This window comes from Thermobia domestica, chromosome 9 (assembly GCF_964235325.1).
Source record: "Thermobia domestica chromosome 9, izTheDome1.hap1.1, whole genome shotgun sequence".
Taxonomy (NCBI): domain Eukaryota; kingdom Metazoa; phylum Arthropoda; class Insecta; order Zygentoma; family Lepismatidae; genus Thermobia; species Thermobia domestica.
Genome location: NC_137462.1, coordinates 73830939 through 73846599, shown reverse-complemented (window position 1 = coordinate 73846599; position 15661 = coordinate 73830939). Strand labels below are relative to the sequence as shown.

The 15661-nt window shown below is 35.1% G+C and overlaps 1 protein-coding gene across 2 annotated transcripts in view; it reads left to right on the top strand.

Annotated features, from left to right (window-relative positions):
* Positions 1-2624: 2624 nt before the first annotated feature.
* The window catches only part of LOC145694747 (methyl farnesoate epoxidase-like), a 61465-nt gene continuing 48428 nt past the window's right edge, over positions 2625-15661 (top strand). Inside the window, exon 1 of one of the 2 annotated variants that reach the window (XM_081771358.1) lies at positions 2625-2760. The gene's annotated coding sequence lies outside the window, so the exon portion shown is untranslated. Of the gene's footprint in view, positions 2761-4784; positions 5290-15661 lie in introns of those variants that run through there. The other variant, XM_081771359.1, reaches the window with a different exon arrangement.

The window sequence follows — 15661 nt, the reverse complement described above, 5'->3', positions numbered from 1 at the left end:
CTAGTCGTCCATCAACCCAAAACGAAACGTATGTAGAAGTTAGTGCGTCAATGACGTGTTCACCCTGCAAGTCGACCAGAAAGTGTTGTGCCAAACTTGAAATTGCAGGAAGCACAATATAACTACATATGAAAATGGATGGCAGGTGTAAAGGGATTTTCCGGCCACCCTGTACATAAATAAATAAACAATTTGTTCCAGCAGAATAAAAATTATGAATTCATAAAAAAAAGAACGACATATTCTTTTAGCTCCATAGAGATTTGTTTTGTATTATTCTCTGTAAAACTATGACTGAGAATATATCCCTCAGAAATCTCATTCCGTTCTAGCTATGTAGTCTATCAATAGGTATACGAATACGAGTATGTCTTGTTTTTAGACAATACTGTTGTAGTTAAACAAAAATCGAAGTTTAAGATTTAATTATTATTTTGGGCCACATCTCATTAACTGTACTGTCTTGTCTCGTCTTGCTAAATGTCATAACGTAAAGCTTGTTGAGTGTATACGAGGAAATCTCGTTCTTCCTCATGCATAAGCTGGGTTGCCACTTTAGAACAATCTTGTAGCTGCCATTAAAAAATCTTGTAACCCGATCTTTCTATTTACTGTTTTATACATTACAACTTTCTGAAAGCAAGAAAGATATCTCCACCCATGCAGCACTGCACTCTAGTGGACAAAAGTGAACCTTCTCATTAAAAACGTGTGTCTTGGCACGGTTCCCTTCCCCGTCCAAAGAATCTGTTGTTGCAGAAGCGGCTAAACTGTTTCTTTATTTATGTGAGCGGGAGAAAGATAGCAGGTAGCAAGCAAGACGACTCAGAAAGTTGCACATAGTTTAACTCCTTGCAAGATAGAAAAAATGTTGTATGTCCCTTTCAAGACTATGTTTGAATGGAGAAATATTATAGGATTTCAATATATATATATATATATATATATATATATATATATATATATATATATATATATATATATATATATATATTAAATGACAGCTACAAGATTCTTGTAAAGTGACAACCCAGCTATAGAGTTATCGCACGACTTCAACTTTCAAGTTTACGTAAAAAGAAAAATCGTTTTGTTCTCGATTTTCACGAAAAGTAAACATTACGCTTAACCATATCGATTTGCTAAGCTCAATAAAATCTAGCGATTGATATATTTTTGGTCATGGCAGGGGCGGATCCAGGACTGACTTCTGGGGGGGGGGATTGTCATACTGCTACTTTTAGGGGCTCCAAACTTTGGGATGGGTTTTAATTATATATATAAAATAAGAAATTTTCCTCTTCTGGAGGGACGATCGCCCTCCCTGGATCCGCCCCTGGTGCATGGTCAAAAGGGCTTAAGAGCCTGACATGCTAAAAAATAATACAACATTTACCATTTTTCATTTGCTTGTTTTTCATAAGTGAAAGGAGATAATGAAATGCAACTTACCACAATCATAGATAATGTTATTCCACAACAGAAAATATGAACCTGAAGAATTTTCAGTGCTGCCAGAACAATTTTCCCCAAAATCTAAGTTAAGGCAGCGACTAGAGGAACGAATTCAACTGCATTAGATTACGTATCATGTTGTTTTGGAATCCAGTGAACTACTTTTCAAATAACATTATTATTTAATTTTAATAATTGTATGTTAAAACTATTTTGTTTATTACAAACTAAATACAACTATTATTTAAAAAGTATTTCACTGGATTCCAAGACAACATGATATGTAATCAAATGCAGTTGAGTTCATTCCTCTAGTCACTGCCTTAACTTAGACTTTGGGGGAAATGTTATTCTGGCAACACTGTAATTCCTATGAATGGCAACACTGAAAATTCTTCAGGTTCATATTTTCTTTTCTGGAATAACATTATCTATGATTGTGGTAAGTTGCATTTCTTTATCTCCTTTCACATATGAAAAACAAGCAAAACAAAATTGGTAAATTTTGTATTATTTTTAGTATGAAAGGCTCTTAAGTAATTGCCTGTTTTCAATTTGCGATACATAAGAAAAAAGAAAAACACAATCTTTCGGTTGGTATTATGGGCTTAAAATTTGGTCGAAATTAAAGATTTATATCAATTTTATTTTAAAGTTTGATTTGGCTCTTCTGGAAAAGTTTTTTTTTTTTAACTTAAGCCCTTTTGACAATCCACCAAAGACATTAATAGTATTGTATAATTTACTTTTATCACATTCCTTTAGCGAAGACGATGAGTCATGAAACTAAACATTTCATATTAAAGTTGATTAATTGACTAATTAAGTAAGTATTTAAAATGTGGAGCAGATTATGTTTATTTTACATTTAAAAAATCAAATTATCTCTCTTTAATATTTTCCATTTGTTTCTCTTGGTCTCTTCATGTGCGTTTCTGCAAATGTCGGAGTATGTGAATACAACACAGCAGTAGCTTCCTCACTTGTCCCCAGAGAAGCAAGGGAATCACCCTTGGTACAGTCCCAACGCTATATATATAGTAACAAGATGAATGATTGGACTTTTCCTGTTTTATGATGGGCTGTGTGCTTCACAGTTGAAGCTCTGCTGTGTTCGTGAGTTTGTCAAATGGACCACTTACGATATCTTCATCTTAGAGCTTCTTAGTAAAAACTTATGGATCTACGATGAACTTTATTTGTCGAGTACGTACATGAGTCTTAGGTTTCCAATGTCCGCAACGTGTAGCATGAAGATGACTTGCAGAATGGACAATTGAAGCTCATTCTGGCATTCTCGATAAAGTAAGCAATTAAATTATCTTCGACACATCAAACAAAAAAGTATTTATACATATCATTCAACCATCTTGATTTCAGCAGGTATGTATGTTTATCTAATCTTATCTTCTATAGGATGCAACAGAAATACATATAACATCACGAATCAGTTTGCATCTTCCGCATAGAATACCAGGTAATAATTAAGTTCTTTACATGCGATGAATGCAGAGTTTATTTTCGACAATTGTATCCAAAAATAATAAACATAATACTAACTTGGTATTTAATTTCAGACATACAGTAATTCAAGCAGAAATTTTAAATGTACGTACGTACAATACCACCACATTTGTCATCACGTATCAACATTTTTCTTTTTTAAAGAAGTTTTCCGAAATAGGAATAACAACTAAAACAAGAGCAAGTGTTTCATGGCTTTCTAAATTTTTCTTATTTTTTAGTTATATATATATATATATATATATATATATATATATATATATATATATATATTATTATTATTATTATTATTATTATTATTATTATTTTGACATAACAAGACAGAGAAAACAATTGCTACTCAGCAAGCTACAAATGGCTATTCAATAGGAATATCAGATTTTCATTTGTTCTTATTTGTTTTTCCTAACTTGTTAACCACACAACTGCCTAGAGCAATGCTATTCAACCTATTTTTCTCGTGTACCCCTTCAGGCCCATATCCAGGGGGTTCTAGGGGGCCGGGCCCCTATAACATTTTCACAGTAGGCTTGCAAATGAACTATAATATGGTGATGAACTATAAGATGGTAGATCGCTCCCCGCCGTAAATTCTACCATCCCCTACATTTTTGGGCTGTCTACCGGCCTGGACACAATTTACCATCCAACTGGGTACCCCTGAAGCTTTTTAAAAGAAATAAAATCGAAATGAACTTATTAAATTTAATACACATGTTCTGTTGATTAAAAAGGGGGACAATTAGTGTACCAATCAAAAGACTATTTACAGGGGAATAACCTGCATATCCGAAAAAAAAAAAATAAGATGGGAAATTTCAAAAATTTCTTAAACTATAATTATTCAATAAATATACCCTATTGGAAATATGTTTATTTAAGGATTACGTACCCCCAGAAACATCTTCGCGAATAGGGATATGCACGAGACAAGATTTCTGGCTGTCTCGTCTCGAAAATGTGCTGTAAAAAGTGATGTTTCGACTCGAAAAATGTATATTTTACTATTGGAAGAGCCGTGTATCGACTCGAATTTTGTTAGGAAAATCCTGTCTCGACTCGTCTCGTGCTCATCCCTATTCGCGAACCCCCGGTTGAATAGCATTGTCCTAGAGGACTATGATAACTCAGTGGTAGAGCGCTCCTCTTTGATGCATAAAGTCCCTAGCTCGATTCCAGCTGTCGTCAAGTGAGCTCTGTATCATGTGCATGGGGTTCTGTTCATTATCATAATCACTGTCTCTCTTCGTCTAGAAGTATAAACACGTTGGACGTTAAACTAAACTTAAAAAAAAAAACGGTTCTTCAAAACACGTTTTTCTTATTTTCGGTGTTCCATAAGAATTCATAAACTCTAAAATTTGTAATCACCCTGTGTCATTGATATTAGTTAATTGAAAAAAGTGACATCTTTGAGTTAAACGTCCCGCGATTATGCCATTTAAATTAAGGGAGACGATTATTAAAGCAAGTGAATGATGGAATGAGAAAGTGGGAGGAAACGGGAACACTCTTAGAAAATTCATGGGCACGATGTTGTCCATTGCAAGCTTGCTTTACCAGGTATCGAACCAGGGACCTTAGGCATCAGAGACAAACGCTCTACCACTGAGCCATCGTATTTCCCTATAGTTTATTGAGTTCAATCTAATCACATTGAAGGAAAATCTTGAAAATTAGATAAGATTTTTTTTTTCTCATTTGTCATGTGATAAAAATTGCAAGTGATTATTTGATTTTTATTTTCCTGCACTTTTGCTTTTGTGTTGTGTGTCAGTCTTATAATTTACGAGTGAAAAGCTATTAAAACCTTGGTCGTAAATCCGTCACGTGCAGTATTTCACAAATACAGTGCTAAAAATCTCACCCTCTGTCGATTAACACACATGCTTTTTTTCTTTCTATTTTACATTTTCTTCCTTTCGCCTGTTCACCATACCATGATTATTATTTGCAGCTGACTCACGGCCTCAAGAATAATTTCGGCGCCAAGGACGTTTTCCTTTGGCCGGCCAAAGGAGAGACCATTTGTGTTGTTTGAACATCGCGGTTTCTGACTGATGGACAATATCTTTTTTTAAATGTTGTTATATGTGATATTTGGCTCCTGTGTGGTTTTCTTCCAGACTCTTTCTAACAGTGCTTCTTACTTAAGTGTCATCTTCTTTCTCGTCTAGTTTGTCTTCTGCAAGTGTATAGTCTGTGCTTCTTTAAATCTCTTCAATCAATCAAAATTTAATTGACTAGCCCTGTATCTATTAACTTACGTTTGTGTGACTTAAGAACTGCATCCATTACTGACCATAAGTGGTAAGTTATTATTATTATTATTTATATGTAAACAGTTATTTAAAAGAAAAAGTAATTCCACTTTTTCATATTCTAGATCAGGAATTAGGAATTAGATTTCTGGCTTTCGACATCTGTGGCCATGTTCGCTCGTCAAGTATGAGGGCTCCTCTGCGATCACACTACCCGAGGAAAGGGAAGGAAGAAAGGATTGGGAGAAGAAAGGAAGCGGCCTGGGACCTATATATTAGGTACCATCCCGGCATTTGCCTGGTGTGAATGAGGAAAACCTCACTCAGAATGGCTAGCCTGAAAAAGCTTTTACACTTTTCCGACTGAGTGTCCTTCCTCCGGAATCGAACCCGGGACAGCTTGCACCAAAGACGAAAGCATTAGCGACTACGCTACGCGGGACCACTTTTTCATATTCTACTCATTGTAAGTGCATTATTGTTAGCAGAAATGAATGCCACTGTTAACACTGCTAGTTAATAAATAAATATTCCACTAGAATAAAAGTTACCAAATGCATAAGATAGGCAACGAACTACATATCTTTTAGCTCCATAAAAAAAAATCGTTTTTCTCGATTTTTCGAAAACTACGAATGAGAATTCGCCGTTACCGCAATAAAATTTAAATTTTAAGAGTTAATAGTATTTTGGATTATAAACCTACATATGTTGTTAGCTATATTCTGTACGGTGGCCTTGTTAATACTATAATGAAAAGCCTGAATGCTATATATATCAGCGTTGCTTTTACCTTAATAGATAGTGTGGTTAATTTACAATATCAAGTTATAGGTTTATATATTTTCTCTCATTTTTCTCGAAAACGACGCATGTTGATTTACCCTCACCTGTATTATTTTGCTAAGCTCAATGAGGTCTATAAACTGGTATATATATATATATATATATATATATATATATATATATATATATATATATATATATATATATAATAAATCTTTGGACAATTTTATTTACGCTAAACGCATTAGCTGTTACAGAATAACGTTAGTAATGTCATAGATAAATTTTACTGCATACGTATAATCAGGGTCGGATCCAGAATTTTCTGAGGGGGTGCACCAATAACTACCAAAATAACCAATCACACTGAAACTCTTCAAAGTGACACGTGACAACATTTTTTATGCTTACAACGCTGATACATAGAAGGGGGGGGGGTTTCAAAGAGGGTCGCAAGTGTTATGCAGGAAATATTTTTCTTCTCTCCTCCTGTGGCTTCTGTTTTTCTTTTCTTTTTTTATTTCTAATTGACATTACATTAAAATGTTACCATTATTTTGCTTGATGAATCCTGTTCCTTAAGCTCTGCTTTCTTTTAAGCTCCAAACGGAAACATGATGGCAGAAAGTTTCGGAAAGTGTTGCTATTTTTAGTGCTAGCTTCTCATTTTAGATAATGTATATTTACTACGAAAGGGGGCGGTAGTGCACGTGCATCAGTGCACCCCCCTAAATCCGATCCTGTGTATAATGAAAGAATACCGTCAGTGATTTAAAAACTTTTTCTCTAACCAGGGATGATATCGAAACTGCACCTTGAATTGGGAGACATTCTATATATTTCCTGATAGGACTACTCGAGCAAGTTCCAAAACAGGTGTTTGTTTCGTGCCCTTAAGTGACTCCATCTTTGCAGGGGCTAAAATATATAGAACATTTTTACCTATTTTCTATAGCAGGTGATCAAGATTAACGGAAATTATTGTAAAACGTATATAACCGAGTAGAAAATAGAGACAAGTTACTCACATACGTTCGGTGAATCAGTTAACTTAAAGAAAAGAAACAAAGTGCCTAAGGCATTTGTCTGTAAATTGAATGGAACTCTTAAAGATTAGTTCCAGTCCCACCAAGGTAACATTTTTCTTTTACCTGTTCTCAAAGTTTCTCTTTGTATTTCTATCGGATTCGATTAAATAGAACTTCGAATAGAGACCACGTTGAATTCATTCATTGACTAAGCCTGAAATTCTGATAAAGGTATGGCTATGATTTTATTATTATTATTATTATTATTATTATTATTATTATTATTATTATTATTATTATTATTATTATTATTATTATTTAAAGTACGAAGTTTCAAATGAGACGATGCAGTATTTACGTAAACAAAATGATAATTTATTTGATAATATTCACTAGTCCATTATACATTTGCGAGGTTTTGCTTTGGGAAATGTAGTGTATACAACATTGAACAGTAACAGTATTACAATAAAAATATATTATTAAAAATATTGATTAAGTAATTGGAGGTAAACACACTTTCCAGTAAAAATTATATATAGAGAGGATTTATTTTAAAGTGCGATGCAAACGAATATTCGAGTTTCAATCTGATTAGAAATCGATAACTTACACAAGAATATTTACTTCATTAGTTCTATAAATCTTTATGCTTATCGTATTATAATTCACTTTAAAATTATGATTTTTCCATTTCAAAACGTAGAACGAGAAATAAATGTAATATTCTATTTGTTAAGGAAACCATTCAAACAGTGATTATTTCAGGGCATGACTTGTGGGAGAATTTGAGACTGTCGACATAAATTTCCCCCTTCGTGGCCATAAGTTATCTTCGATCATGCTCAAAGTGGACTAATAATGTTTTATCAGTTTTCTCTCATTCATATATTGACCATTATCGGGGGGAAATCTTCTGAAATCGTCAATGCTTATAATTAGTTTTTCATTACAAATCAAACGATAATAATGAAATATTGAACATAATATTTTGTTCTCAGCTGTGGATTTTAGATTTGCAATTCATATAATGTTCCCTTCTAATGGAATTTGAGAGAAAAGTAGTTGCAAAGATTTATTTAAAGAAATGTTCTCAGTTCTCTGATGAAAATAGGAACATACTTTAAAAAATAAGAAAAAAAAAACGAATACATCCTTCAGGGTTTGAACACATAAACTTCTAATTGATAGATTAGTGACCCAAACCTCTGACCAGTTCGTATGTCTTCAGTGAGTCTCTTTTGACTTTTGGGTAAAGTAGTTTCCTGCTTGACACTTCTTTTCGTTTATGTCGATACGACTATAAGTTTGTGGTGAATATTTGGCAGTTACAGGTCTTGCAATGCATAAAAGTCTTTTTCGTATAAATTATATTCAATTTTACGTCCTAATAACTTATATACAACAGGTTGAATCTGTGAAATGCATAGATCGTTGGAGTGATCGTAAATGTTTTCATAGTTAGGAGCCTGGATATGCAAACCCGCTCAACGTGGGGATTTACTTTTGAGAAGTTTGGTACAGTATTTTGAATTGTGGATTCGTGGTACCAGTCAATAGATGAAAATTTTGTCAATTTTACATCTTGCTTGCCTTTCAGTTCAGAACTCACAAGGAACGGACATGAACGTTTCATCCGGACATCCGAATCACACTTAGTCCATTCGATAAACATAACAAAGATATGTTCATGCACAAAACATTAGGTGTCATGGACAATGGAGTATGTCCCTGGAGTCCATTAACCCTGTTAGTATAAAGAAAATCGTAGACTCGCGTTCTGCCACCACGAACTTCAACTGTTCTACATGTTGATGTTGCACATGGTTTTCGGCATCGATTGGGCGGGACCATCCAACGCTACGAACATTTGAATCACACTGGTATGAGCAAGAAATCATTGGTTGAGTGTGAATTCCATGGAGGCATGAGGGAAGTGCGAGTAATATTGTAATAAAACTTGAATAGTATTAAAGATTTTTCTTTAAATATTCAATTAATATTTAACTTGGTAAATGAGGAATCACTTTAATAATAATAATAATAATAATAATAATAATAATAATAATAATAATAATAATAATAATAATAATAATAATAATAAATCATTGTTAGTGTGTATAGCTCACTCAGATACGTTCTTCCAGCGTCGTATTTCACAATCTTCCGTGAGCGCACGTTAAAAGACCCATAACAAAAAGCGAACTATTCGGTTCTACATCAACTATTTCTTTCGTTTTCTTTCTCACTTCAACCATAGGTTGGTGGGCAACATGGAAATTTTAAAACTTTTCTCCCCCTTGGAAGAGCTGTTTTATAGGCCTACTTTGATAAGATCTCTTCTTCATGATTGCATCTAGATATTCTATCTTTTGTCTTCCTCTTCCTGATTTTCCTTTTGCCTTTCCCTCTATCAACACGGTGATCCAATCGGAGTGTCGAATAAGATGGCCAAGTGCGCTGTTCCTTCTTTTTCCTATTATTTGATCTGTCGTTCTTCATTAGCTTCTTTTAGTACGTCTTCGTTCCTTTTAGTAGTAGGGGTCCGCGTATGGCGAACTGAGTCAGCAAAAATTTTCTCGATTCTGATTGGCTGAGAGAGGTCACGTGACGTTAGGCCCCGCCCACGCGGGAAATTCAAATTTTCAGGTCACGTGGTATGACGTCATGAGTCACCCCGCGGGGAAATCCCTCACTAATTTGTTCCCTTTTATGGGTAAGATGTGTGTTTCTGATTGGTTGATAGCTGTCACGTGATTTTAGACCCTGCGATATTTGAAATTCGTTCCCTTTTACGGGTAAGATGAATGGTTTGGTACCACGATGCTGATTGGCTGATAGAGGTCACGTGATCTTAGGCTTTAGGACTTTTTTTAAAATTCGTTCCCCTTTTATGGGTAAGATGAGTGGTTTGGTACCTTGAATTTGATTGGTTGATAGCGGTCACATGATCTTAGACCCTGGGTTTTGAAATTTGGGTATCCTCTTTGATGAGTACTTTGGTACTACGATACTGATTGGTTGATAGAGGTCACGTGATCTTAAGCCCTGTGACTTTTGAAATTCGTTCCCTTTTTACGAGTAAGATGAGTGCTTTGGTACCTCGATTCTGATTGGCCGACAGAGGTCACATGATCTTAGACCCGCCACACGGTGAACAGATTACATGGGAAAACCCCTCACTCATTTGTTTCCTTTTATGGGTAAGATGATTGCTTTGGTACCACGATGTTGATTGGTTGATAGAAGTCACATGATCTTAACACACCACAGCCCATGAGTGAAATATAGAGCGATATGTTGGTGATCACCCTAGACATGGTTTTTAGAATTTAGTTCCCTTTTTATGGTTATGTGTAAAGTTCCCATGAAGGGTTCAACCTCCTCCTTAAATAACCCTTTTTTTTGGTATCATGATATTGTACTGAAGTTTACATTAAATATTATCGTTCTTTTTGGCAGATAAGATGATTACCAGCTTTCTTACCTTGATGGAGATCCTGTCCTTGAATTAGTAGCCTATGTCTCTGGAAGTAACAATGGTGAAAGAGGGGTGTCGCTTGTAGATTTCTTATAACACATTGTTGTGAGTTTCAGCGATTTATTGCTCAGTAAGCGCTTCATTAATGGAAACAGTGTTGCCAGATTTTTCTTACCTAAACTGTTCCGATTCTTTTCGAAACGGTTCCGCAGAGTACAAGAAATTTTAAACTAAAATTTTTTCGAACTAAAAAAATTTCAAAACTAAAAATTTTCGAACCAAAAAAAAAGTTTGTTACTAAAAATTTTGAAACAAAAAAGTTTCAAACAAAAAATTTTCGAACAAAAAATTTCGAAACAAAAATTACAAATAAATTTCAAACTAAAAAAATTAAACAAAAATTTTTCGAACCAAAAAAATTTAAACAAAAAAATTTCGAACCAATTTTTAAAAACAAGTTTCGAACTAAAGATGTAAACCACATTTGAAAGTTTTCAAATCAATTTTTCGAACTAAATTAAAAATCAAATTTTGGACACTAAAAATTAATTAATTTTTCGAACAAAATCGTGTAAACCAAATCTTGAATATATTTTTCACCTTAAATTTTCAAGATTACCATGATTTGAAAACAAGTGTTCAGGGTTTCAAGAAATAATAAAACATATTTTTTTTCAACTTGTTGTATTTAACGAAAGGTATGTGCTCTTCCTATACATGTTTATTATCATAATAAATACAGGATCGAGTTTATGAATATGTTGGACGTGTCATCATCTTCGAATCTTGTAGCCGTATCCTGTAAAGAAAAAGAAGAAACGACGGATTACTTTATGAATTTCTTTTATTTCTGAAACAATAAAAATGAGTCAATATTGATAAGAGAGAAATAAAACTTACTCGTAAATGATGGATGTGTTTAGGTTCATCTTCCTCCTCGGGTACAGGATCACTGCATTTTTTTCACAGATGGTGGTGTTGGTGGTTTACGAACTCTTCTGGGTACTGCATTTTTCTAGGTGTTGCTGCTTTATGGTCAAGGTTCCCCCTTCGGTACGGGATGACTACATTTCTTCCACTGATGGTGTTGGTGGTTTATGAACTCTTGTGGGTACTTCATTTTCTTCTTGGTGTTGCTGCTTTGTGGTTAAGGAAGGGAAAGAAGAAAAGGAAAAGGAAAAAAGAAATGGCGGCCTTATTGGGTATTTACAGTTTTTTCTTCTTCATCTTCTTTTTCCAGTTCCATCTTCTGTTTTTTAACATACCCGTACGGAACCGTATCGTAGGAATTGAGTTCTTTAAATCGACGTTTTGTGTATCGGATACTGTACATTTTTTCTTCCTTTCGTGTGACGATGGTATGGTCTTTAGTCCTGCATATCTTATGGGGGATAGTGATGGTGACTTGTCCACGGCATTGATTTGTAATCATTTCTTTTAGCGTATTGAAATTTAATTGTTGTCCTGCATTGTAGTTTAATGTAAATCCTCTAATTTTACATATGTAGCTGGTGACGTTGGTATCCGGATTGTATATTTCTAGGCTGTAATTTTTTGGTCCTCCACTGACAAATGTCTTGATGTATGCTCGTGGTCCGTAAGACTCCATCTCATCCGATAAGCATCCCAAGTACGTAGAAGGTTCAATGGTTGGCTCCCCGGGCTTCTCCGTAAATATTACAGAATCCGTGTCGAAATATAAAACACGTTCCTGCAACATTTCCAGGTACTTGTACAGTTCCAGACGTGCCTGACATGTTGTAAATGCACCTAACACGACATTGGTGTTTCGGTTTTGAACAGGCACATGTTCATTGTACTCCCAGAACGCATACAACATCGTATCATTGATGGGTACAATTTGATGGAGTTTAATGTCGGGGGAAGTGAGTTTTTCATAAAATTCTTCCGGCCGATCAATAATTGTGGTCTGGCTAAAGTTTGTACGCTGGCAAAGCTTTCCCCATAGAGAGTTCCCACAAAGCCATTGGATCCGTCCAAAATTGAAAATAATCCTGCACGAAGAAGTTTATCTAAGCTTTGTGGGAACTCTCTATGGGGAAAGCTTTGCCAGCGTACAAACTTTAGCCAGACCACAATTATTGATCGGCCGGAAGAATTTTATGAAAAACTCACTTCCCCCGACATTAAACTCCATCAAATTGTACCCATCAATGATACGATGTTGTATGCGTTCTGGGAGTACAATGAACATGTGCCTGTTCAAAACCGAAACACCAATGTCGTGTTAGGTGCATTTACAACATGTCAGGCACGTCTGGAACTGTACAAGTACCTGGAAATGTTGCAGGAACGTGTTTTATATTTCGACACGGATTCTGTAATATTTACGGAGAAGCCCGGGGAGCCAACCATTGAACCTTCTACGTACTTGGGATGCTTATCGGATGAGATGGAGTCTTACGGACCACGAGCATACATCAAGACATTTGTCAGTGGAGGACCAAAAAATTACAGCCTAGAAATATACAATCCGGATACCAACGTCACCAGCTACATATGTAAAATTAGAGGATTTACATTAAACTACAATGCAGGACAACAATTAAATTTCAATACGCTAAAAGAAATGATTACAAATCAATGCCGTGGACAAGTCACCATCACTATCCCCCATAAGATATGCAGGACTAAAGACCATACCATCGTCACACGAAAGGAAGAAAAAATGTACAGTATCCGATACACAAAACGTCGATTTAAAGAACTCAATTCCTACGATACGGTTCCGTACGGGTATGTTAAAAAACAGAAGATGGAACTGGAAAAAGAAGATGAAGAAGAAAAAACTGTAAATACCCAATAAGGCCGCCATTTCTTTTTTCCTTTTCCTTTTCTTCTTTCCCTTCCTTAACCACAAAGCAGCAACACCAAGAAGAAAATGAAGTACCCACAAGAGTTCATAAACCACCAACACCATCAGTGGAAGAAATGTAGTCATCCCGTACCGAAGGGGGAACCTTGACCATAAAGCAGCAACACCTAGAAAAATGCAGTACCCAGAAGAGTTCGTAAACCACCAACACCACCATCTGTGAAAAAAATGCAGTGATCCTGTACCCGAGGAGGAAGATGAACCTAAACACATCCATCATTTACGAGTAAGTTTTATTTCTCTCTTATCAATATTGACTCATTTTTATTGTTTCAGAAAAAAAAGAAATTCATAAAGTAATCCGTCGTTTCTTCTTTTTCTTTACAGGATACGGCTACAAGATTCGAAGATGATGACACGTCCAACATATTCATAAACTCGATCCTGTATTTATTATGATAATAAACATGTATAGGAAGAGCACATACCTTTCGTTAAATACAACAAGTTGAAAAAAAATATGTTTTATTATTTCTTGAAACCCTGAACACTTGTTTTCAAATCATGGTAATCTTGAAAATTTAAGGTGAAAAATATATTCAAGATTTGGTTTACACGATTTTGTTCGAAAAATTAATTAATTTTTAGTGTCCAAAATTTGATTTTTAATTTAGTTCGAAAAATTGATTTGAAAACTTTCAAATGTGGTTTACATCTTTAGTTCGAAACTTGTTTTTAAAAATTGGTTCGAAATTTTTTTGTTTAAATTTTTTTGGTTCGAAAAATTTTTGTTTAATTTTTTTAGTTTGAAATTTATTTGTAATTTTTGTTTCGAAATTTTTTGTTCGAAAATTTTTTGTTTGAAACTTTTTTGTTTCAAAATTTTTAGTAACAAACTTTTTTTTTGGTTCGAAAATTTTTAGTTTTGAATTTTTTTTAGTTCGAAAAAATTTTAGTTTAAAATTTCTTGTACTCTGCGGAACCGTTTCGAAAAGAATCGGAACAGTTTAGGTAAGAAAAATCTGGCAACACTGTTTCCATTAATGAAGCGCTTACTGAGCAATAAATCGCTGAAACTCACAACAATGTGTTATAAGAAATCTACAAGCGACACCCCTCTTTCACCATTGTTACTTCCAGAGACATAGGCTACTAATTCAAGGACAGGATCTCCATCAAGGTAAGAAAGCTGGTAATCATCTTATCTGCCAAAAAGAACGATAATATTTAATGTAAACTTCAGTACAATATCATGATACCAAAAAAAAGGGTTATTTAAGGAGGAGGTTGAACCCTTCATGGGAACTTTACACATAACCATAAAAAGGGAACTAAATTCTAAAAACCATGTCTAGGGTGATCACCAACATATCGCTCTATATTTCACTCATGGGCTGTGGTGTGTTAAGATCATGTGACTTCTATCAACCAATCAACATCGTGGTACCAAAGCAATCATCTTACCCATAAAAGGAAACAAATGAGTGAGGGGTTTTCCCATGTAATCTGTTCACCGTGTGGCGGGTCTAAGATCATGTGACCTCTGTCGGCCAATCAGAATCGAGGTACCAAAGCACTCATCTTACTCGTAAAAAGGGAACGAATTTCAAAAGTCACAGGGCTTAAGATCACGTGACCTCTATCAACCAATCAGTATCGTAGTACCAAAGTACTCATCAAAGAGGATACCCAAATTTCAAAACCCAGGGTCTAAGATCATGTGACCGCTATCAACCAATCAAATTCAAGGTACCAAACCACTCATCTTACCCATAAAAGGGGAACGAATTTTAAAAAAAGTCCTAAAGCCTAAGATCACGTGACCTCTATCAGCCAATCAGCATCGTGGTACCAAACCATTCATCTTACCCGTAAAAGGGAACGAATTTCAAATATCGCAGGGTCTAAAATCACGTGACAGCTATCAACCAATCAGAAACACACATCTTACCCATAAAAGGGAACAAATTAGTGAGGGATTTCCCCGCGGGGTGACTCATGACGTCATACCACGTGACCTGAAAATTTGAATTTCCCGCGTGGGCGGGGCCTAACGTCACGTGACCTCTCTCAGCCAATCAGAATCGAGAAAATTTTTGCTGACTCAGTTCGCCATACGCGGACCCCTACTACTCTTTTCCTTTCGGTCCATGAGATGCGCAGCATTCTGTGCCAACACCACATTTCAAATGCTTCCAACTTGGATATTTGAGCTTTTCTCAATATCCACATCTTTGATCCGTAAAGCGCCATGCTCCATACCAGTGTTTAATAAATCGTTTTTGAACGT